Source organism: Lissotriton vulgaris, chromosome 1_1 (assembly GCF_964263255.1).
Source record: "Lissotriton vulgaris chromosome 1_1, aLisVul1.2, whole genome shotgun sequence".
NCBI classification, from domain to species: Eukaryota; Metazoa; Chordata; class Amphibia; order Caudata; family Salamandridae; genus Lissotriton; species Lissotriton vulgaris.
The window spans coordinates 2,111,855,488-2,111,880,028 of NC_141685.1; the positions used below are offsets into that span (position 1 = coordinate 2,111,855,488).

The window sequence follows — 24,541 nt, forward strand, 5'->3', positions numbered from 1 at the left end:
GAGCTACTATCTTAATGAAATGGATGAAGTTGGCCGGTATCGTTTTTTGAAAACACTGATGCAAAACCGAATAATGTTTATATAATGGGCATTTAAATCTTTCTAGACTCTGAGAATTTGCCGAGCCAGAAATACATCGCAAGATTATCGCTAGATCCCTATAAAATATAAAATATACACATTACATTCATATCATTTAACACTTAGGCTTTAGAAATTGCCAAGCCTAAATAAACATCGTGAGATTGCCGAGAGATCTCCATAAAACACATACATTCCATGGGTTTGGGACTGTTTACAAATGGCTGCGATTGTCACATGACTACCGCAGCCAATCAGGGTCCCCGAAAATCGGCAAGTGAAAATCTAAATAGATCGGCTCAGCACTCTCTCGGTGTTCGAGTGCTGAGAAGACGCCGAACGACTATTCTCCAACGGTAACCCTTTGATGGACCAATTTTGTCGTGTTTTTATGTAAAACAAGCAAGGTATAAGGACGCTCTTCGAGTATATAACCTTTGTTTGTTTGGCGTTTTCTTGTAGTAACAGAACCGAAGGGAGATAGGATCACGCTCACCTATGGGGGCTGCATTCCTGTTTTAATATTCCTCTTGGCTGGTATGAGAGGCAAGGCTAATTGAAGGGTAACTATTATCTAAAACAGCATGGTTGTTTGACAGTGCAAAATGATTTATGTATATAATACAGGGGTGGACAGCAGGTAACCTCGTATATGTTTGTTTTTATTACAGCACGCAAAGCTCAGTGTCTTTGGCAGTGGCATTTAATTGAGTTGCCCTGAGGAAATTGCCTGATAGAAACCAAGGCAATGAAACATGTCGGCTGTAAGTAGGGTGTGAATCGATGGGTAGTATTGACATCCTCCTTTTTTATGTTTATGTGTGTACTGTTTGCAACAAAGAAAGGAACATGAGTAAAGTTTATTGTCCTGGTTGCACCGTAGCTTGTATGTTAAATGTTTAAATGTTGTACGTTTTTGTCACATATAAGTTGTGTCCACTGCACCACTCACTGTCCTTTTACTTTGGGTTTAAGACACGTTTCCGTTAAGGCTTGATGGCACCAATGATGAGAACAGGGCCATCCTGGTGAGTACCAGCCAGGGGTACCATTGGTGGTGCGCCCGTGAGGTGCCATCTCGCTCTCCATACTTTTTCTGTTGTCTTCTAAGGTGATTGTGGGTTTTGTGTTGTTCTAAATGTGTAGATCAGAGCTAGGCTGTTTTTTATAAAGGCAATAGACTGAGACAGCTTGATAATCTCTATAATAAGAGATTTCCTGGGGTGATTGATGCTTAACCAGTGATGTTTGCAGATCAATAGACGAGAACAGCCTTCAAAACCAGGACCTTTGTGGCTTGATGTCCCCGAGATAGATGACTTAGATGGCCATCAATATGGACTTCACAGTTCAGTAAATAGTGGTCGGTCCATATACATGATAGAACATCTCTGAGAATCACATTTGGGTCTGAGGTCCACACAAGATCGAGGGTATGACCTTTGATGTGTGTGGGTACTTCCACAAGTTGTTTAAAGCTCAAAGAGCACATTGTAATATCCAGTTGGCGTGTGGCCAGGTCCTTGTGAGGGTTTTCCCAATGTAGATTAAAATCTCCAGTTACCACAATGTTTTTATATCTCGTGCAAAGGTCAGATATAATGGGGGCAAATAGATCATTGAATAGTGGGGTAGAATTGGGTGGTCGGTAGACCGACAAGACTACCAAACAAGAATTATTCAAGGTAATCTTTACCCCTAATAGGTCGGATAGATTCACTGTTTCTGACACTAGTCTTCCTACTGACAGATTCTTTTTAAATAGGATCGCTACTCCCCCCCGTGCACATCCTGCACGGTTATGTCATATCGCGTCATAGTTAGTTGGGAGAGCCGCAATAATATCTGGCATGGAATTATCATTCATCCAGGTCTCTGTTAAAGTTAGAACATCAATATCACTATCCTGAAGCAATGCAAAAATCTCCACATAGTGTTTATAGAGCGACCTAGTATTTAGGCTGGCTAACTTTAACAGAGAGGGCTGGGCTCTAAGCTTGCCATTGTGGGGACGTTTAATGGCATACTTATTCAGCTTTGCCAGAACTACAGAGTCTGATAGCTGCTCACCATTGTCGAATTGGAACAGCTCCTCCGACGAGTAAACTAGCCGGTGGCAAGAAGTCCTGGCCCCGGAGCCCGTACAAGCGCGGACGGGCGCAGGCGGGCTGGACTCTGGCGTGACTCCGGCGATGCTCCGGCGGGCCCGCAGCGCGAGCCCGCTGCGCGTCAGAATGACCGGTTTAAGTACCGGTCTAGTGTCCTTGTGACGACTAGACCGTGCGAAGCTTCTGGGCCATTCACCCCCCACCCAAGATGTCCGCCGCAGTGCTACTCGAGGGAGAAAAGGACCCGCACCAAACACGGTGTATTTCAAATAATTATAGTGCAAGTCAGTGGCCAATTTTAAAAACAGGGTAAAAGGTCAAAATTAACACAAACCAAAAAAGACAAAAACGGGGATTTAAAAAATGCTTCCAATCTCTCCAGTAATAGTGTCCCTATGAGCGCGCTGCGCTCTGCGCTGCACCTCACAGTTGTAGAGTCGTTTCCAGTGGCAGGCCGCCTGGTTTACCCGGTTTAAGTACCGGTCTAGCGTCCTTGTGACGACTAGACCGTGCAAAGCTTCTTGGCCATTCACCCCCCACCCAAGATGTCCGCCGCAGTGCTACTCGAGGGATAAAAGGACCCGCACCAAACACGGTGTATTTCAAATAATTATAGTGCAAGTCAGTGGCCTATTTTAAAAACAGGGCAAAAGGTCAAAATTAACACAAACCAAAAAGACAAAAATGGGGATTTAAAAAAAGCTTGCAATCGCTCCAGTAATAGCGTCCCTATGAGCGCGCTGCGCTCTGCGCTGCTCCTCACAGTTGTAGAGTCGTTTCCAGTGGCTGGCCGCCTGGTTTACCCGGTTTAAGTACCGGTCTAGCATCCTTGTGACGACTAGACCGTGCGAAGCTTCTGGGCCATTCACCCCCCACCCAAGATGTCCGCCGCAGTGCTACTCGAGGGAGAAAAGGACCCGCACCAAACACGGTGTATTCCAAATAATTATAGTGCAAGTCAGTGGCCAATTTTAAAAACAGGGTAAAAGGTCAAAATTAACACAAACCCAAAAGACAAAAACTGGATTTTAAAAATGCTTGCAATCGCTCCAGTAATAGTGTCCCAATGAGCACGCTGCGCTCTGCGCTGCTCCTCACAGTTATAGAGTCGTTTCCAGTGGCAGGCCGCCTGGTTTACCCGGTTTAAGTACCGGTCTAGCGTCCTTGTGACGACTAGACCGTGCGAAGCTTCTGGGCCATTCACACCCCACTCAAGATGTCCGCCGCAGTGCTACTCGAGGGAGAAAAGGACCCGCACCAAACACGGTGTATTTCAAATAAATATAGTGCAAGTCAGTGGCCAATTTTAAAAACAGGGTAAAAGGTCAAAATTAACACAAACCAAAAACACAAAAACAGGGATTTAAAAAATGCTTGCCATCGCTCCAGTAATAGCGTCCCTATGAGCGCGCTGTGCTCTGCGCTGCTCCTCACAGTTGTAGAGTTGTTTCCAGTCCTGATGTATGTATGAGGCACACACACAAGCTGGTGGGCTTCTTCATATGGCTTTTCCTCAGGAAGGTCCCATGCGCAAGGCGAGCCTCTGTGAGGCTCTGTGTGACTGGAATCAGGGCAGTAACAGAGGTGATTACGTCATTCTACCAGGGCGTGCTTAATTTGGGCAGCCGCTTGCAGGACTGCAGCTGAACTCGTCCCCTCGCCTGATATTCATAAAAATAACAAGTCATAGTGGAACAAAGTTCCAGAAGCACAAGTGCAGGAGGTGTGGTTTTAACCCAATCTAAAAATATGAAAATAATTTGTAGGATTATTATCCTAAAGAATGCCTAGAGAACATTTTCTGACAGAAACAGGCTAGCTGTACAAGTAGACAGGGTTATATTATCCCATATTTTCATTCTTGTTAGCGTAGGGGTTAGATTAAAAATCTGCACTTCACCACTAGACACTCAAAATTCTCAGCCCCTTATGGCCCCTACCATACAGCCGGACCTCGCTTAAAAGTAACACATCTAGGTAGGGGAAAAAAGCCACGGGTTACATGTTCTGTTTCTTTAGAGAGGTTATCCTATAACCTTTCCTTTAGTAGTTATCCTCTCATATCACCCTGGTGTGGTTCAGCACTTTAAAACCACACGTGAAAGGATCTGCGGAACTGCCACTGTTCAGATTAGCGAATGTTCCTCAAGGATGGAATGTGCTTAAAATGATTTACAAATCCTTCCAAAGTACGGAAATAATTGGATCCTGAAGTGAAATCTATAAACTGTAGCCTCTATTAGGCACCTGCCATAGGGGTATTTCATCATTACGAAATATTCATCTCCAATATAACCTTTCAGTGCGAGTTGCATGCGTATGGCATGAAAAGCATTATTTTACTGTTTCCAGTTGTGAAGTGTCGTGTGCATTTATGCTAGGCAGTGTAATCAAAGACGTGGTTAAGACATTGGGACAGATTCATAAACCAGCTCCGATGCTAAAAATATTAAAAGAGCACATCGTGCAACAACTTTTTGCAATTTCCCAAATACGTTTGTTTGCTCCTCTTGCTCGATGTGCATTCAATTGTTAAGAGAATTGCACAATTCTGGTCCAGTTTGCTACCAGCAACAGTCTCATTTCCTGACCACAGAACTTTGGCACTGAGGAGCTGTGGGAGAAAATGACGGCCCTACTGCCACAAGTGCACAAAGGCAATAAAAACATGCTCCTCTGTAAGAAAAGTTGGGAAAAGTAAAGTTATTTATACCCAATTGCCACTGAGGATCATGTGAATTATACCAGGTTGGAAAATGCTGAAAAAGTGCACACAAGCAGCTAATCTGAGCATGCTCTGTAGCTCACCAAACATCTTCCTGGGATTTATACCTTTGTTTATTTCCACTGCTTATCCTTGATCGCTAATATGATGCTCCCATCTGCGTCTCCAACTCAGGTTCTTTTTTGGGACGTACGTGTCTATCATTTAGGCATTGTTTTTGTATTAGCACAATCTGTGAACACATGAGACATAAAATGTATACATGCAATGCAACGTAGAGCAGGTTCATTTTTTAAGTGCACTTCTTGTGGGTTCAAGATTCAAAACACCTTCTGGGTTTAGACCTACTTGTAGTGAAGACTAAGAGCAGGAAGCGACCATGAAAGTTGCCCTATTCTTGTGATTTGTTTGTGCAATAAAAAAATTTTTTACTAAAAATTCCTCCAGCTGTTCGAAACATGAAAACGATTTAGATTAGATTCACTACATTTACAACTCCATCATGTATTGGGTTACGGTGGATGTACCCTGAAGCAGCCGCAGACTGAGACATATTGTTTTGATGTCATCAATAATAATAAACAGGCCCAATTACCTTATACATTTGTATGTTAAGCATACATATTCAGCCTCGTATGTGACTCTCTGAAAATTCAGAAAAGGTAATACGTCCAAGTATAATTGTACCCAAAGTTAGTGTCAGAGTTAAAAACAACCTTTTCTGTGGGCACACCGAGTACAGCACCTCCTAACTACAATGACAATTACAGACACACAGGGACGTAGTCGCTGGTGTAACATCCTGTGTTTCTGGGCAAGCAACTTCTCTCTCTGTGCCTAAAAAAAAAATCTGTCATCTGTATGTTATATGATGTGCTATTTAAGGGTTATGTTACAGCCTCGCAGATGGAGCATTTCCTATTAATGCTCCCACTTTGAAGTCAGTTGAAAGCAAAGTAAACACTGTGCTCTCTGGAGAACACTGCTTGGCATCTGACATCTGCCTTTGAATGCACAGCAAACGTGAGAAGATAAGATTTGCAGGCCTATTTTCAAAAAGGGAGCTCTCTGAAGTATCCTGGTAAATAAGACTTTGGCAACGGGGAGGGAAGAAGTGAACCCGGCGAGCCTAACCAGCAAATAGGAAGCAAGAAAATGTTAGTTACAAACCACATAGCCAATGGCAAGCAACGGGTGAAATGAATTCTCAGGTCAACTTTCTGAAACTCCCCAAGATGTCTTTAGCAAACCAGACAACTGCGCAGTCTGGTAGGTGGTAACCTAAAAACTGACAAACAACAGAAAAATCGCTTAAAATGACCCTGTGCATTTGCTGTTACTTTATGTAGATATGTTTGTGTATGACAAATCAAAAGCAGGTTTTCCTTTTCAAAATTGTTCAAGCTTCTCATGAGAATGGGCATATGGTTGTGTAAAGACTAGTAGATCGAAAGAACATCAGAACTAAGAAGCCACAGACAGAGAGAGAGTGAGAGAGGTAGAGAGAGAAAGAAAGAGAGCGAGAGAAAGAGAGGCAGGGAGAGAGAGAGGAGGGGGACAGAGAATGGGAGAGACCAGAGAAGGAGAATCAGTCAATCACAGAAACTGCAGTAAAAGGAAAAACTGCATGAAAGTGTAACTGAGGATTTGATCTCCCCAGTTTACCTGTAGTTGAGTCCAGTAGTACTTTTCTTCTACTTTCTTAAGAACATTAGTGTAATTTTTCCATCATAAGGCTTTGTGATGAGCAACTTTCGATTAAAAGTCAACTTCAGAAACAAGCATGAAATTCAGCTGTACGGGTTGCAACAACTACATTAAGATGGTAATGTAAGGCTCAGCAATTTTAGTTAGGTCTCACATTACAAACTTCAATATAGTTTAACATTCTGGAGTGATTGGCAACAGGATTCTCTGAAGAACTGTTATATCCCCTTATCTGTACCCACATCACTTCTGGAGAAGGAGGACTACAGGAGAGGGTGAACTTCCCAAGCAGTGCACTGGATTACAGCTCAGGTAACATTCAGGAGAACAAAGAAGAGGTAATCAATCAATCAGTCAATCAGGGGCTTTTAAAGCGCGCTACTCATCCAAGACGGCCAAAAGGCGCAGGGGGTTGGGGGGTGCAGTTCTGGGTCAGCCGAAAAGCCAGTTCTTGACGTTCTTCCTGAAGGTTTTCAGGGTGGGGGAGCATCTGATGATGACTGGGAGCTTGTTCCAGGTTTTGGAGTCGACATAGGTGAAGGCTCTTTCACCTGCTCTGGCTCTGCGGATGCGCAGGGTGATTGCTAGGACCAGGACGGCGCAGCGGAGGTTTCTTTTGGGTGCGTGGAAAGAGATTCTTTTGTTGAGGTCTTTGGGTCCGATGTTGTGGAGGGATTTGTAGGCGTGGGCGAGTAGCTTGAAAGTTACTCTCTTCTCGACAGGGCTAAAGTGGAGGTCTCGGTGCTCATGTCGAGGGATGCCAAGGACTGGTCTTGCTGCAGTGTTCTGGATGGTCTGAAGTTTGTGTAGCAGGAATTTGTTGATTCCAGCGTAGTGGGCGTTTCTGTAGTCCAGTCTGCTAGTTATGAGTGCTTGGGTGACGGTCTTTCTGGTTTTGGGGGGGATTCACTTGAAGGTGTTGCAGAGGATGCAGAGAGAGTTGAAACAGGTGGAGGCGATGGCGTTGTTCTGACACGTCCTGCTTCCACATCTCCCGAGACTGGCTGTGTGGGTTCCCTAAAATGAAGATCAGCGCGCATGTCGCGCTGACATAATTTCAGTGAAACCAAAACTGAAATGAGCCTACAGGCTCATTTCAGTTTTGCTTTCTATGTGCTTGTAGAATGTCAGGTGAGGTAATGTTGGAAAGGGGAGTATCTCCCCTTTCCACTGGTACCCCTCCCTAGTGAATCCCTGCTTGGGGATCGACCCAGGAGGGCAATCCTCAAGCAGGGATCCACCCACTAGGCACCAGGCAGGGGGGGCGGCCCCCTTGGTCAAGGGCCTTTGTTCTCCCCATAATAATTAGGGTGAATTCAGTCTTTCTGCTCCCCCGGGGGCGTATGGGAGCAGTAGCCCCAAATCTTCCCCCCTGGGGGGGCAGAGAGCCCACTAGAAACCAGGGATTTATTTTCCTATGTAAATTAGGGGTGGGAGCTGCCTAATATAGGCATCCCAATGTCCCCACCATGCTGCAAAATTACAGTATTTCTGCCCCCCCGGGGGGCAGATGGGGCAGTAGCCCCAAATGTGCCCCCCCAGGGGGCAGAAACCCCACTAGAACCAGGGATTTTTTTGCAATGTAAATAGGAGTGGGGACTGCCCAATATGGGCATACCAATGCCCCCACCCCTTGCCGTAAAATGACAGTCTTTCTGCCCCACCTGGATAGCAAATGGGGGTGGTAGCCCCCAATCTACTCCCTCCGGGGGGGGGCAGAAAGCCCACTAGAAACCTGGCATTTATTTTACAATGTAAATTAGGGGTGGGGGGCATGCCAATGCCACCACCCCTGCCACAAAATTACAGTCTTTCTGCCCCCACTGGGGTGCAGATGGAGGCAGTAGCCCCCAACCTGCCTGCCCAGGAGCAGAACGCCCACTAGATACCAAGGATCTTCTTTTCATTGTATTTTGGGGAGGGGACTGCCCAAAATGTCCCAGAATTCCCAGAGGCAATAACCCCTGATCTGTCCCCCGGTGGGGCAGAAAGCCCAGTAGGCCCCAGGGATTAAAAATTGTTTATGCGTAGAGTTGAGGGCAGCCCAAAATGGGCATCCCAATGCCACCACCCCCCAAAAGAAATTACCACAGCCTCTCTGTCCCTAATCTGCCCCCCAGGGAGGGGGCAGAAAGGCCACTCTGGATTTTTTAATTTTTTTTTATTTATACGTAGGGACGCTTGGCTGGCAGTGTGTGTGGATGACGCTTGGCTGGCGGTGTGCATGGATGCCACTTGGCTGGTGGTGTATGTGGATGGTTTTGTGCATGTACTGGCTCTTGGCTGGTGGTGTGGCTTTCATGGATCCCCAGTGAATCCCCCGCAAACCTCAAATTTACTTACAAAGTCAACTTTTTCTCACATTTCTGTGGGGTTAAGTTATAGGATCACCCTGCAGGTACCAATATCCTACTACCCAACATTCCCCTTGGTCTCCCGAGAAAAATGATACCTCACTTGTGTGGATGCCCAAAGTAGTGTCAGCGGAAAAACATATAAACCAACTGCCCTTTTAGACCCGCTTTGGGCCCTCCTCAATTTCTACATGTTTTTGGCCCTTCCTTACATGGGCACTTGGTCCATCAACACAAGAAGGGTACCATTTTTATCGGGAGACTGAGGTACTGAGGTGAATCCTGGGAGTAGGAAATGTGTGCCATGCAGTGATCCCACAACACACAGATATTAGTGGAAAATGTGACTTTTTAGCTAAATTTGAGGTTTGCGGCGAATTTTTGTAAGGAAATTTTGGGAGAGCAATGCAAGCCACACCTCCCTGGACTCCCACGGGTGACTATTTTTTCAGAAATGTCTGGGTTTTTTAGGTTCCCCTTAATGTCTGCAAACCCAGGACCAAAAACACAGGTGCCCACCTATCTATAACAAAACAACCTGGCTTTTCAAGGGGTCACCTGCGTTTTTGGTCCCGGGCTCAGCGGCCATATAAGAAAACTTACCAAACCCACACATTTCTGAAAACTAGACAACCTAGGGAGTCCATGTAGGTATGGCATGCGTGAACCCACAAAGGTTTTCCTACCCAGAATCCCCTGCAAACCTCAAATCTAACTCAAAAAAGCATATTTTTCTTGAATTTCGGTGTGGGAAAGTTGTGGGATGACCAGGCTGACACACATTTCTTACCACCCGGCGTTCCCCCAGGTCTCCGGATAAAAATGGTACCTCACTCATATCGTTGGGCCAAGTACCGGCGACAGACAAGGTCCCAAGACATATTGTGGAGACATCAAAATTCCCTATCACAAAATGACCTGGTTTTGCAAGGGAGGTCAACTGGGTTTTTGGCCCTGTACTAGGCAGCCATCTAGGGAAACCTACCAAACCCACACATATCTGAAAACTAGTCTTCCTGGGGAGCCTAAGGAGGTATGGATTTCATGGACCCATCAAGGTTTTCTTACACAGAATCCCCCGCAAACTTCAAATTTAGCTGAAAATGTTTCTTAAATTTCTTTGTGGGAAAGTTATGGGAAGACCGGGTTTTAGATCTGGGGGTCTCTAGTTGTCAATGGTATTCACCTTTGTCCAAATAGGGACCCTTACTTCTAAGTCAGGATAAGGAGATTACACTTCTTAATAACCCCTGCTCACCCCATTGGTAGCTTGGCACGAGCAGACAGGCTTATCCCAGAGGCAGCGTGTTAAATATTTCTGAATATACACAGTAATACAGTGAAAACACTACAGATGGACACAACATAGGTTTTATAAAAATAAGTATTCTTTATATAGGCTTAAACACAAGACCACAAACGACAAAAATCCACAATACTACACTTAAGATTACTTAAAAGATGATTAAAGTCTCTTAGTTCAAGTTGTTGGCAAATGCGACAAAGTTCTCAACAAAGTACCTGGATGCGTAATGCAAAGTGATCAAAATGCTTGCAAAAGGGGAGATGCGTCGGATCCGTGACCCGGGTGAATGGTTGCGTCATTCCTCAATGCTTGCGCAGAGTGGGGACTCGTCGTGAGCCTTACCAGTGCGGACGTGATGCGTAGATTCTCTGCTTGCGGTGCGATGTGACGATCCGGTTGCAATGCGAGTAGATGGTGCCCTTGATGCAGCGATGCGATGATGATGAGATGGCGCCCTGGTTGCCTTGCGACGACTCTGTACTTTGGATCTGCGACAGGCCCTGTGACACGCTTCTCCAGCGATGTGATGGCGACTCTCTCGATGGCGTCACGCTTCTCCAGTGATGCGACTGCAGGCAGCTTCAATGAACACACGCTTCCAGGGAGATGCGACGAAGACTTGCTTCTCCGGCGTTGCGATGATTTCAGCTGGGGCAGCGACACGCTTCTTTTCGAGGCATCGCGCTTCCAGCTCCCAGTGGCACGCAAGTGACTTGAGTCAGAATTCCCAGCAAGGAAATTCAGGAGGGAGCTGGAGGTGAAGTCTTTTGTCCCTGAGACTTCAGCAGGAGACAAGCACAGTTCAAGCCCTTGGAGAATATTCTGCAGATGGAAGTCCTTACTAAGTTCCTTCTCCTTTCCCTTGGCAATGAAGCAACCACTGCAGGACAACCCAGCAAATAGCACACTGGTAAAGGGGTAGTACAACTCCTGCAGCTTCCTTGGTTCTTCTCCTTGGCAGAACGGAATTTGTTCTAGAAGTGATTTAATTTCTTGGGATCAGGGTCCCAATATTTATACCCCAAAATCGTTTGTTCTCTGAAGGCAGAGAGGCCTCTGCCTGGTCCAAACCAGTTCCTGAGCACTTTGTTTACATGACTCTCTTCTTCCTTTCACTGTGCAGGGCAGAGACATCAGCCGCCCCACATGCGGTGGAGCAGGCACAGGGGAGGGAAGATACAGCTCTGGAGCACTCGGTTGACATGATTCCTCCACTCCTTTCACAGTGCAGTGCAGAGACATCAGACAAGCCACAGGGGTTGGAGCCAGCATTGTAGAGGGAAGGCCCAGCCCTATTCAGGTCCCAGGTGCAACTCCTCCCTCCCATCTAGATGCAGATCTCTCTACTCACCACCGGGCTGCCCCAGCCTGTGTCCTGGAATCCCCCAGCCCTGTCACTTACAAACCCAGACAAGGAATACACATCCCAGCAGAGGCAGGCCTGGATAGTTAAGCAAGCAAATACCTACTTCTAAAAGTGGTATTTGCAAACACAGAATATTAAAACAACCTTCACTAAAAGATGGTTTTTATTATTCTGAGTTCAGGCATACTAAATTCGAATATCTACCATGTTCCTTGTGTCAGTTAGGATTATAAGATTGTAATAATCTAACTGCCCATTCTGGCCTATGAGAACAGGTAGCCTTCAATAGTGAAAAACGAAAATGGCTGTAATTCACTATTAGAACATGCTACACACAACAGAGCATGTCCTACCTTATACTTACAATGCACCCTGCCCTTGGGCCTACCATAGTGGTGTCTAATATGAAGCAAAGGGAAGGTTTAGGGACTGGCAAGTGGGTGGACTTGGTCAACTCGACATGGCAGTGCTAGAGTGCACACAGGTCTTGCAATGGCAGGCCTGAGACACACTTTACAAGCTGCTTCTGTGGGTGGCACAACCAGTGCTGCAAGCCCACCAGCAGCATTTGATTTACAAGCCCTTGGCACACAAGGTGCACTGTACTAGGGGCTGACAGATAAATCAAATAACCCAATCATGGAATAACCAATTAGTACATTAATTTAACACAGGGAGCACTTGCACTGTGGCACTGATTAGCAGTGGCACAGTGCCCAGAGCATAAATCCAGCAAAAACATATAAAAACAGAGGAGGCAATCCGTCAAAATGGAAGGGAGACTCACGCCAATGATGCCAGGTCTAATACCGGGCTGACACAAATTTCCTACCACCCAGCGTTCCCCCAGGTCTCCCGATAATCACAGAAATTTGAGGCGGTAATGAAGTTGCAAATGGAAAAGGGTCCCCTAGGACCCCTTCCCCTTTGCAAATACGGGGGGGAATGTTTTTTAGGGGCAGGGACCACTACCTGCCCTTAAAAAATTATACTAAAACGTTTAATTTTTTGTTTTAAATGCATCCCATTTTTTTAAGGAAAACGGGCTGCATTTAAAAAAACTGCTTTATCTAAAAGCAGTTCCAGACATGAAGGTTTGCTAAGCCCAGCAGGCCACCATACCTGGGAGGGCCAGCCGTTTTCCATGGGGTCGCATATTGTGAGTGCATCATAAATATTCATGATGCATGCAATTTGCGACCCCATTGAGAATCGCAAACAGTGTCTCAGACACTGTTGTACATTCGAAATTGCGACTCACAATTTGCCACTCGCAATTGAGCGCAAATTGCAACCGGTCGTACATCTGGCCCTTAGTGTTGAACTTACTGCAAATCCATGTTGCATGCCACAATTTCCTGGACAGTTATCAAGTGGGCTTTCGCCCGTGGAGAAGTAAAGTTAAATTTGGTCCTATCTGAGATTAGCTGCTGTCCTGACCTGAACTGTGTTTTGGGCAAATTCGAGTTATTTCCATCTGCTTTGAATAAGTTTGCGCAAAGACTGACTGTTTCTGAACAATGTATTTCATATAATATGCCTGTAAAACTGCCAATTAAGGCGCATGATCAGGCTGAGAATTGTCTGGAACAAGTCTTGACTAGTTATGTCCCAGAAACTCAAACTGCAACGTCTTTTACTTGCTCCACCTCCATTTTTATTACAAATTCTGTTTTTAAATCTCCCAGTCAAATTGATAATAGTGATGGTTTAAATATCTCTAACTTTAAATCAAGCCGAGCTGAATCTACTAGCTGTAAAAGCTTAAATGAGTCAAACGTTGACCTGCCCCAACTTCCCACCAAGACAACTTCCTATGTTTTGGATCTCAAAAATGTACCCCTTTTAACTCATTATCAAAATGAGAATTGTTTGCATCTAAAATAACAACTGTTCATTGCTCTAATTAATGCAAACGAATTCATTCAAATTAAATAAAATCCTAGCCAAACAGGGGTCTCATGAAATATTAACATGGTAAAAAGGGTTAGATGGGTTGTAAACTGTAGGTGTGGCGTAATTCATGTAATTCCGTGTAGCGTAATCAGCAGAATTATCCAAAATTCTGCAATATTAAACAAAATTATGCGAGAAGAGAAATTCTGCATTTAGCACAATTTCTTAGAGCAAAAATGCCCAGCTGCAGCCCAAAACACACGAGTATGCATTTTGTGCTAAGAAATAGTGCAACAGAAGATGAGTAGCAAGCAGCCACTTGCGCTTACTAATTGAGCAGTGGGGGTACGATTTTCCCCAACTTACTCACAGCATCTAGCGTTAGTTTCTAAACACAAAATGCACCCTTGCATCCAAAATAGTGATGAGGATGCATTTTGCGCTACAAAAATTGTGCTTATAACAACAGAACATAAACAGCAGCAACTCATGCTTACCTGATGTGCTCTCAAAGTAGGATAGTTTTCCTACATATTACTCTAAATTACAAGAGCAGGCAAAATTGCATTTTAATAGATAATTCCACTTCAAAGTGTAACACGGAATTATGAAATTACTCCGACAACTCTAGCTCAATTGACATGCTGCACAAGCAGGAGATTACATTGTTATTAATTTTAGGTCCCCCACATTTGAATGGCAAATTATTTTCAACCATGAGTCTAGCATCCAGAATTCTTTTCATTCTGTTCCATTTTTGTTGGCCACTTACTTAGGTCAGCCACACTTTCAGTGAGCTTGTTCCTGCAGTAAAAATAATTATATCCTCACAAGCATAGACTGTTAGCTAACAGATGTACACTTATTGATGGCTAGGAGGACATTAGAGGGTATTGACTGAGATAATCTAAGAAGCCAAGATAGTTTGAACTTCACTCTCGAAGAAGTTACTGTTACTCTGCAGAATAGTCCTTCTGATAAAGCACCTGTATCCAATGATGGTTCTTTGAATTTCTCCGAACATAGCATGGAATTGTGGTCCATATTTTGATGTTCTAAAGTCCCCTTCTCCTGCCCATATCACTGATTCTTCATCAACAGCTATTGTTCCTTGTAGAAATATATTTGTTGGGAATGTACACTATTAGACCTCACTTCTTTGGTGTAGAATTCCACCAGACTTTTTGCTCCTCCTGTTTTGCTGAATTTATATTTGTTGGCTTTAGGACTCTGTGCACTTTATCACTGCTAACCAGTGGTGAAGTGCATGAGCTCTCTCCTTCAAACATGGTCAAATGGCCTGAACCCGATTGGCACAATTAATTTACTTGGAAGTCCCTAGTAAATGGTACTCAATGTACCCAGGATCTGTAAATTAAATGCTACTAATGGGTCCACAGCACTACTTTTGCCACCCACTAAAGTAGCCTTTTAAAACATGTCTCAGGTCCACCACTGTAGACTGTGGAGCAGTTTTAAACTGTCATTTCGGCCTGGCAGGCCTAAACCTTCCTTTTTAATACCTGTAAGTCACCACTAAATTAGGCCTAAAGACTCACAGAACATAAATTTAAAAATTATAAAAATTAGGACATGCTTACTTACGATTTACATGCTCTGAAAGTGAAAAACAGCTAAAATTGTTTTTCACTGTTGTAAGGCATATCTCTCCCACTGACTAATGTTGGATTACCTTATTACATTTAATAAGTGATCATTTTGGATTGGGAGCAGATAGAGATATGATTCTCTCACTCAAATTAATTGTAATTTACAATACTCTTTAATGATGAAGCGTAGGCTTTTGCAAGAGGAATCCTCCGGCTTCAGGTATATGCAAAGGTTAGAGAGCTGCTCTCCATTGAGGACTTGCGGTTCGAGTCCCAGCCAGCCGGTAGACTGAGGGTTTACAGAATGCCACCTTACCTGCTTTGGCTATATCTCGTAGGCTGAATCCAGCAAAAATGAGCAGGACATTGGCACTACGGATGGTCTCATTTACCTCCCTCACTAGATCTCAGCCAAGACCAATGTACAGAAGGATTTGTTGGATTTCTCCTTTACCCCATACAGCATTTAAAGTCTTCCTTATCTACCCATTACGTCAGATGTGTTGGACAGCATGGAGATCCTCAACAGAGGCGGGCTTAACAAACAAGGAGCAAAGTCAGTTAAGTAAAATGTACCAGGGCCTAATTCAAGGAGATAGGGCCTGCTTGGCAGAGGCCATTACACTTGTAGAGTCAACCCATAACCGGAAAATAGAGATGGCCCAAGTGCTCCTACAGAAGGTATCAGCATACCACACAGAGCAAGAACAATTAAAAAATGGAAAGCCTCTAGCCTTTAGAGTGGGACTTTCAGGTCCTCCTGGTGCTGGAAAATCATTTACATTTATGGAATCTGTTGGAAAGATACTGACCAAAAATGGGCACAAAGTGTCTGTGCTTGCGGTGGATCCTTCCTCGAGTACAAGTGGTGGTTCCCTCCTGGGTGATAAAACAAGAATGACCGAGTTATCCAGGGACATGAATGCTTACATTCGTCCATCTCCCACCCAGGGAACACTGGGAGGAGTCACAAGGACCACTAATGAGGCCATTCTGCTATGTGAGGGTGGAGGCTATGACATTGCTCTGGTGGAGACAGTGGGTGTTGGGCAGTCTGAATTTGCTGTAGCAGACATGGTTGATATGTTTGTGTTGCTGCTGCCCCCAGCTGGAGGAGATGAATTGCAGGGTATCAAGCGAGGTATTATTGAGATGGCAGATTTGGTTGTCATAACTAAGGCTGACGGGGATTTGCTAGTACCTGCATGGAAGACTCAAGCAGAATATCTGAGTGCAATTAAACTACTCTGTAAACGCTCCAAACTTTGGAAACCAGAGGTAATGTGCATCTCTGCCAAAAATGGAGAAGGGATTTCCGAAATGTGGAAAAGATGACCAAATTCTATGAAGTCATGCTTAGCAGTAGTGAGCTTTACAGAAAGCGGAGTGGACAGCAGACTGTGTGGATGTGGAACCACATACAGGATAACATTCTGGAGAATTTCAAAAGCCATCCATCGGTTTGTGGCCAGATTCCGATCTTGGAAAAGGATGTTCTTTGTGGTGTCTTATCTCCAGGACGGGCAGCGGACCTGTTGCTTAAGGCATGTTCAGACAGGACATAAAACATTGTATTTCCAAAATGTATTGAACAATAAGGAATCATTCAGGCAGATTTCCTTTCTGTGGGTATATGAGTAGAAAGCATATTTAATGAAATCTGTTGCAACTCCTAATTCTGTACAGTCTTCCTGTCCTCTGACACCAACATCTCTGTTTCTGGATATTACTATTTTTTGTAGTTTCTTAACTATGGATCGTCATTTTAATGTGCCAAATAAACATTTTATAGTCTTAATGATGACATTTCCTGCCCTGTCATCTTAGCATTTCTTCTGCATTTTAGCTCATCATTTCTTCTGCTTTAAGAGTAAACTCAAAGTGTACTTCCTCTCACTATAGAGGGTTGACTTCTGCCTCCCCGCCACCCCCTCCCCCAGTCTGAGCAGCATGGTGATTGTTGAATGATATATGGAGCTGCCTTTTTTGCAGTACCTTTAGAGAAATTTCTACTGATGCTTATTAAAATCTGTTTGTGTTTCCATAAAAAAAATGATTGGATTTTAAGTCACTATTCCTAAATTGCCATTTTTAGAAGTCAGCATTTTGTGTTCCAATCATTTTGCCCTTATGCCAGTGTCTTTGTCACATGACTGTGAATGGCTAAGTTGTTTGGGTTTGTGTATCCTCCCAGACAGTATCACAAAGGGGGTTTAGGTGTGGTGGGCCAGATGGGCCATCCTAGCAAGAAAAAAATAGATAAAATAAAAAGAAAATAGGCAATACTCTCAAACATAAACAAGCTAAATATGTCATTGGGTTTTGATGTTAGCTGCATAATTAAGCTGCCAGCGTCGCAGCCTAAAAATTTGGTTTTTGCTTATTTAAATCAATTTAACAAATACCGGCTTATATTGGGCCCGTCAGTATACCTTAAATACTCTTTCTGCCTAATCATAAAAGTATATCAGCATTTTCAAGGTGGCCTGTCAGCTGATTTAGTGGCAAGTTCAAGCTGTAAAATTTCCAGATTCATGGCTGCCATTTCCTTCACGAGACCTTTGGGTAAAAAACCTGTTCATTTCAACTTTCACTGTAGTTCACTTAAAGAGGTAATTTTGGATGCTCGCATTGACCTCTCAATGAATTGCTATTCATCTTTTAGCCAACAACATTACCAGACCTATTAATTTAAAATGATAGATTACTCTGCTTTATATCATGACATTATTCCAGTTGACATAATTTGGGGACTGCAAAACCCTTTATTTTTTGTCAGGTTGGAAGTCTGTTCAGTCGCATCAATCCAGAAAAGCTGAAGTGGAGGACAGGCACTTACCATGTGGAAGCAGGGTGCCACAATGGCCCCACAATTGTAACAGCTGTTAGAGACCATGTGTCACATAGCAAGTTTATAAGCTCACATTAGCTTCTTCCGGAAGTCGCATGCCAACAGATTCATGAAACACAAAAAAAGAAGAGGGACGGCACGCATGATTGATACAAAGGGGGGATTCATCAAACAAATACTCACCAGTGATTGCCCAAAAGTCTGGTTACTGCCAGAGACCTTTTTTGGCACTCTGTTCTTGCCAGCAGGCATGGAGACAAAGCGGTTGTGGTTGACTACTGTGCGTGGGAAGAAAGAAGGAGTTCAACATGTGGAGGGGGTAAGGAGAAAATGTTCCTCTATAGGAATCAGGGGAAAAGCAACAGCTTACCCAGAATCACTGCAACTCCACCAACTAAAATGGTATGCTGTCTAAATATTAGCAGAAGGGAGCTGGATTTGAGGAGGAAAGAAATGGATGGAAGGAGGGAGTAGGAACTGAGCAAACAACCAATAGCAAAACAGGACAGAATACCCAAGATTGCCTTATGAGAGATTCAACCTAGCAGAGGAAGGAATACAGATTGTGATAAGACCTGCCTGGCTTTCACCTATTAAAAACATGGGGCCATATTTATGAAGGCCTTGCGCCACCGGTGCGTGTCTTTTTCCCATTTTAAAAGTCACGTAAAAGTGGCGCAAGTCCTTCATAAATAAGGCCCATGAAGGGGAAGGAAAACTGCAAGGAGAAGCTGAGGTGTAACAGAGAGTGACTGCTGCTTTCTCTCTTCTCAAGTTAGGGAAGAGAACCCAGACAGGGAGAGAAGGAGCAGAAGCCTGGGTGGAACGGAGAAAGTGACTCTTGCTTTATCACTTGTACTACAAAATAGACTAGCCCTGACTCCCTGGAAAACCATAATAAAAAAGGTTGAGACTAGAATGCTGAAAGAGGAATGGGTTTGACCCTCGTGAGATATGAGTTGTATATGTGTAAATTTGCAGAATAATCCTTGCTGCCAGGCAGTTACTTTATGCTGACATGACATTTTGGCATCAGAAGCAGGATCAATGAAATCAGCAAACTATAGAGACTCTTCAACAGTTGGCTGAAGTCCAACAATAGGCCAATAATAGCTCACCTATGCTGTGCAATTGCATCACCAGCAGTCACAAGCAGACCGTTTGACTGTCAGACCTTCTAATAGGCCAAGCAAAACAGAAAGAGGCACTAATTCAACCTACTGAGGCAATTGCTGTCATTCGGGTTCATCCAAATGTATCGTATTCAGTGCTGTAAAATTATACTCTGGCAGAAGATCTCCAATGCATATTTTTTCATTGTATTTGGAATATGTACCATAATGCAGGCTGGCCATGAGAGAGATTGATCCCTTACACTGTGCCTCTGTTAGGCGGTGAAATTAAATTAGCTTACCAAGCAGCGCAACCTGATGGTATTGCAAATTTATGAAGCAATATAGATCAGAATGTCGGTTTTGTGATGAAGAGTCATACTGGATAAAGTTTCATGGTTTGCATTAGAAAGCAATCAAGACTTCCAGACAACTGTACTACAGAGCACTAGGTGCAGCAGAGAAATGGGTAAAGTTTGCTAGTTCCAGACGTGAGCACTGGAGCAATACATTGAAGCATTGCTTGGGCCACTGCAACAGTGGGTGTACCAGCAACCTAACCAAACTGTAGCAGGAGTGGCAGACATTTCTTTGGATTACCAGAAAGCTGTGGGATAGGTCCCTCTACACTTAAACCAAACCTTTGGTCCTTTGGAATCCAAAGCAAATGAGGGAACTGGGAAAATCTAGGGTCCCCCCACCCCAAAGAGAGCTTATAAAATTAATCCATGTAGAGAGGTTGTTTAACCATGCTGGAACCCTGTCTTACACTCTACTCACCAGGCCTCTAGAAACAGGGCATCCCTACCCTTCCCCATATGTTTTTTTTAGTCTTGTAACCGGACAGGGGACTGGGTCTCTGAGTCCTAAAAGGACGGCCACCACGTCTGTGTTGACATGGTGGCAGCCAATCAGATCTTATCTAGAGATCTGTGGGCTCCACTAATCCTCCACGACATGAAATAACAACTTTTTGTAACCTTAATTTCTCAAAAACGTTTAAACAGATTTACATCAAATCACAAAAAGCACGCTTTTAGGACCAAAATCTATCTTTCAACCAAATATGATGTAATTCCATCCAGCACTTTTTCCAGTATTGCTGTAAACCACCCACCCTTTTTTCTTTGCCCCTGCTTGATGAATCACCCTGAAACTTTTCAGGGCGGAGCTTCGGTAGATGAGATGGAAAGTTCTGTGAAGATCTGTTAAACAGTGCCAAAGTCACAGGAAAAAAAATGCTTGTTCTGTGGAAATGTGGTTGTGACTATACCTACCCAGTGGTGATATATATATATATATATATATATATATATATATATATATATATATATATATATATATATATATATATATATATATATATATATATATATATATATATAGACACACACACAGAAATCCAGAGTGTAATATGCTATTTATTACCATTGTTGAATGTGGCCAGGGGCCATGACTCATGAAAGGCAAAGCCTTGAGTGAGAGGGACCACTCAGGGGCCAAAAACATTTAAAAGAATGTTTACCCCAAATACGCGGAGGATTTACGGATCCATGGTAAAAACAAAACAAGTCTACAAACCAGCTGCTCTGGTGCTTTAAAAACAAACCTGGGGTGGGCCAGTTCCCCGGGGGTTGAGGCGGCACAATGTATTTTATAGGGGAGCGCCTCCCTGCCTGAGCCTCTATGAGGCACAAGAGACCTCATCCCTCAGGGCCGGTATTTAAATAATGAGGAGGAGGGTTTCTTATTTACACATCAATATTGTATTACCCTACTCTTGATGAGTTAAACTGCAGATGCTGAATGATTACTTGCTATAGGCACTTACATAGATCACCTTCTGGGTTTCTCTGTTGATAGAATGTCAGCGTGTTCAAACGAAAAAAAGAGGGACTGAGAACTTGCTATTGATGTGATGAAGCCATCAATAAATCAGGGTTTGTAAAGCTCCGCTATTTGCCCGGAAGAGTGTCCAGGTCCTGAGAGACATGCTGCTCTGATGGAATCAGTTGACAACTAGGTCTTGAGCTCACTTCTAAATTCCTGAATAGAGGGTGAGGTTCGGGGGTAGAGGGTGGGGGGCTGTTCCAGGGCTTTGCGGTGAGGTAGGAGAAAAAGTGTCCTCCACTGTTGCTTCGGCGAATGCTGGGTGTGAGCAAGGGAGCTCTGTGCAATGTCTGTACTTGACTCTGTATGCTGGCTGTAAAAATAGTGTCAAACATGTGTCCCGTGTTGTGTCTGGTGTTGGTAACTTGTTGAGTGAGGCAGATGTTGTTCCTGCTTTCGAGGAGGTTGGCTGAGTTGGCTTTGTTAGGGTCATTGATGTGAAAATTGAGGTCTCCAAGGAAGATGTAGTGTTTGGTGTTGATGGCTCGTGGTGCTATGAATTCGTGGATGCTGTACAGAAGCTGGGGAGGGGTCCTGGAGATCTGTAGGTGAGGGTTCCTCTAATGGTGGTTTTGCTTTCTGTTGTGAACTGAAAGTTGAGGTGTTCCATTATCAGAGTGATGTATGCTGCAGCGGTGGTGCACTGGATGGTTTCTTTGTGAATGATGGCGATTCCACCTCTGTGTTTGTTAATTTGATCCCAGTGTGCTATCCTGTAGTATTGGGCATGGTCATGGTGATGTTGGCAGCAGATGCAGGTTTGAGCCAGGTCTCTGTGATGAAAGCAACGTCGGGGTGAGGGATGTGAAGGTGCCCCCGATCTCGGTGGCATGTTTGCAGAGTGATCGGGCGTTTAGCAAGTGGCAGTGGAGTTATCCAGGCGCAATTGCAGTTGGGTATGCAGCAGTTGGGTGTACGGGTGCCCCGGTGTTGCCGGAGACAATGGTGGCATGAGAAAGGTCCTACTGTTGAACGTGGAGAGGTGCAGCAGTATTTGTTGTTTTGGGATCTAGGGTCCAAGGTTGAGCTCGGCCTTGGTGTAGTTGCAGGTGACGGGAGATCCAGGGTTTCTGCCGCTGGGCGCAGTACAGGCGCAGACAGGCGCAGAGGGGTGTGCCTTTGGTGTGCCAGGATGTGGCCATCCTGTGATCTCCATTAAATAGGTCCTGGGAGGGAAATGGGTGGGTTAAACACAAGTTGGGACAAAAAACACAGCAGCAGTAACAGCTGGAAAAAGTGGACGGGTAGCAGGGCAGTAACAGAGCACAACAACAGCGTAAAAATCAACAATTACTGAGGAATAACAACAGCAGAAATCACAAAGCAGTAAAAGTACATGGCGACATCCCTCCTGCGACTGAGAGAGGAGCACCAGGGAACTCCACTCCTGCCTCACTTCACCCCAGCTCCATTCGTACGGCGGTTGCAAAGGCCCATCAGATCTGTCAAGCGCCATCAGGATTTCCAAAGGTCAAGATCTGATTATTCCCAGAGGAGTGAGAGTACCCTGTCATACGTTGTTGTGTGAGACTAAACAACTGTATGATTCGGTTGTAGCGAGATAATATGAGTGTAGGTTCTTTGTTAAACTTTGCTACACTGCCGAACTGTTGCCAGAATCCTCACCTGCGTGCACTCGCTGTTTGGGGGACTGCGCCACAGGGTTCTGCCTGCCCGCCTCCCGCCGCCTTGCTCCTGACACCATCGCGGAGTTTGGCCGCCGAGTGGAGAGTGGGCGAAGCAGAGGACTACAATCCCCAACAGCCCTAGCGGCATCCTGACACCGCTTTGCGTGCAAAGAGGCGCTTAAAAACAACGCCACCCCGGTCGAGTGGGGGCTTCTTTGTTAAACTTTGCTACACTGCCGAACTGTTGCCAGAATCCTCACCTGCATGCACTCGCTGTTTGGGGGACTGCGCCACGAGGTTCAGCCTGCCCGCCTCCCTCCGCCTTGCTCCTGACACCATCGCGGAGTTTGGCCGCCGAGTGGAGAGTGGGCGGGGCAGAGGACTACAATCCCCAACAGCCCTAGCGGCATCCTGACACCGCTTTGCGCGCCAAGAGGCGCTTAAAAACAACGCCACCCCGGTCGAGTGGGGGCTTCTTTGTTAAACTTTGCTACACTGCCGAACTGTTGCCAGAATCCTCCCCTGTGTGCACTCGCTGTTTGGGGGACTGCGCCACGGGGTTCTGCCTGCCCGCCTCCCACCGCCTTGCTCCTGACACCATCGCGGAGTTTGGCCGCCGAGTGGAGAGTGGGCGGGGCAGAGGACTACAATCCCCAACAGCCCTAGCGGCATCCTGACACCGCTTTGCGCGCCAGGAGGCGCTTAAAAACAACGCCACCCCCGTCTCGCAGGACGCCGGGCAAAGCCCGGGCAAAGGGCGGGCCCTCTGAGGCCCTCAGAGGATGAAGAGGTCGGGTCGGGTGCACCTCCATAACATCTTCATTTCTTCTTCAAGTAGGGCTTCTAGACTTTGTTCTTGTTTACCATCTTTGTATTTGGTATTATATTAGAAGGCTACTAGCCTTGTACAACACTGTGCTGTGTTTATTGGGCCCCTGTAACACTTTGTCCCAAATAATAACATCCATCTTATTATGTCTACTAGAAGTAGTAGAAGCAAGACAGCTGCGGGAGGGGCATCTGTGATTGGCCCAATAGACAGTTTCATAACAAGGACTAACGATGCAATTGAACTCAGCATCTCACTCACTGAGGGTAGGGTCTCGCATGACCTAGAGATTGCCAAACGTTCTTCTCTTGGGAGTATTAAATCAGCAAGAACACCAGTCAACTCTAAAAACTCACACACAAGTTGTACTCATGAAACCCGAGCTGACCTTCATACTCTAACCAATGAAGTTAACCTATCGGCATCCAATCCCCTAATTGACTCTGATTTGAGCAGTGAACTAGAAAGGACACCAGACCTAAATATAGAATCTACACCAGAACTATTAGTGGAAAACAACGAGACAAATGCAACTGTCAGGCGAGAGGGTGCTATTCGTAAGCAACCAAAACAAACGTTCCAATCTGTTCCCCTTGCCGCTAGAAAACGTAATGCACCAAAAGGACAACACAAGAAAGGCATAACTAAACATCTAAATTCTAATGGGGTAAATCCATCCATAGAGATACTAAGCAAAGATACTCAGGGGATCCCCAATGTGCATACGGATAAGCCTGTTGTAGTTACAGCAAACGACCAATTAGTCGAAATATTTGGCGACCTTCTAAGCATCTTTATGTCGCAAATCGAATCTAGGCTTGCCCGCATTGAAAAACAGCTAGAAGAACTAACAGCCTACAATAAAAAAGTTTTTAGTGCCCCTCCAAAAACTAATATAGGTGTGAAGACAAGCATTAGTAAATCTAGACCCTCTTTACCAAAGGCTATCTAAGCTTCAGACAATGTAGTAAAATCAAAACCCACCATCTCTATAAGTAAAGAAACTGCCACAAATAAATCTGCACCAACTAGTAGTTCTACTCCCGCTACTGAGACGAACACTCACATCACAAACACG

General features: G+C 44.8%; 1 protein-coding gene and 2 pseudogenes across 1 annotated transcript in view; 2 read left to right on the top strand and 1 right to left on the bottom strand.

The window, feature by feature from the left end:
• Positions 1-24,541, top strand: part of LOC147751672 (tetraspanin-11-like) — a 1,044,069-nt gene that overhangs the window by 245,814 nt on the left and 773,714 nt on the right. The gene's annotated exons all lie outside the window — the stretch shown is intronic.
• Positions 8,100-8,171, bottom strand: LOC147751673 (small nucleolar RNA SNORA17; annotated as a pseudogene).
• On the top strand, positions 15,396-16,718 carry LOC147751674 (methylmalonic aciduria type A protein, mitochondrial pseudogene; annotated as a pseudogene).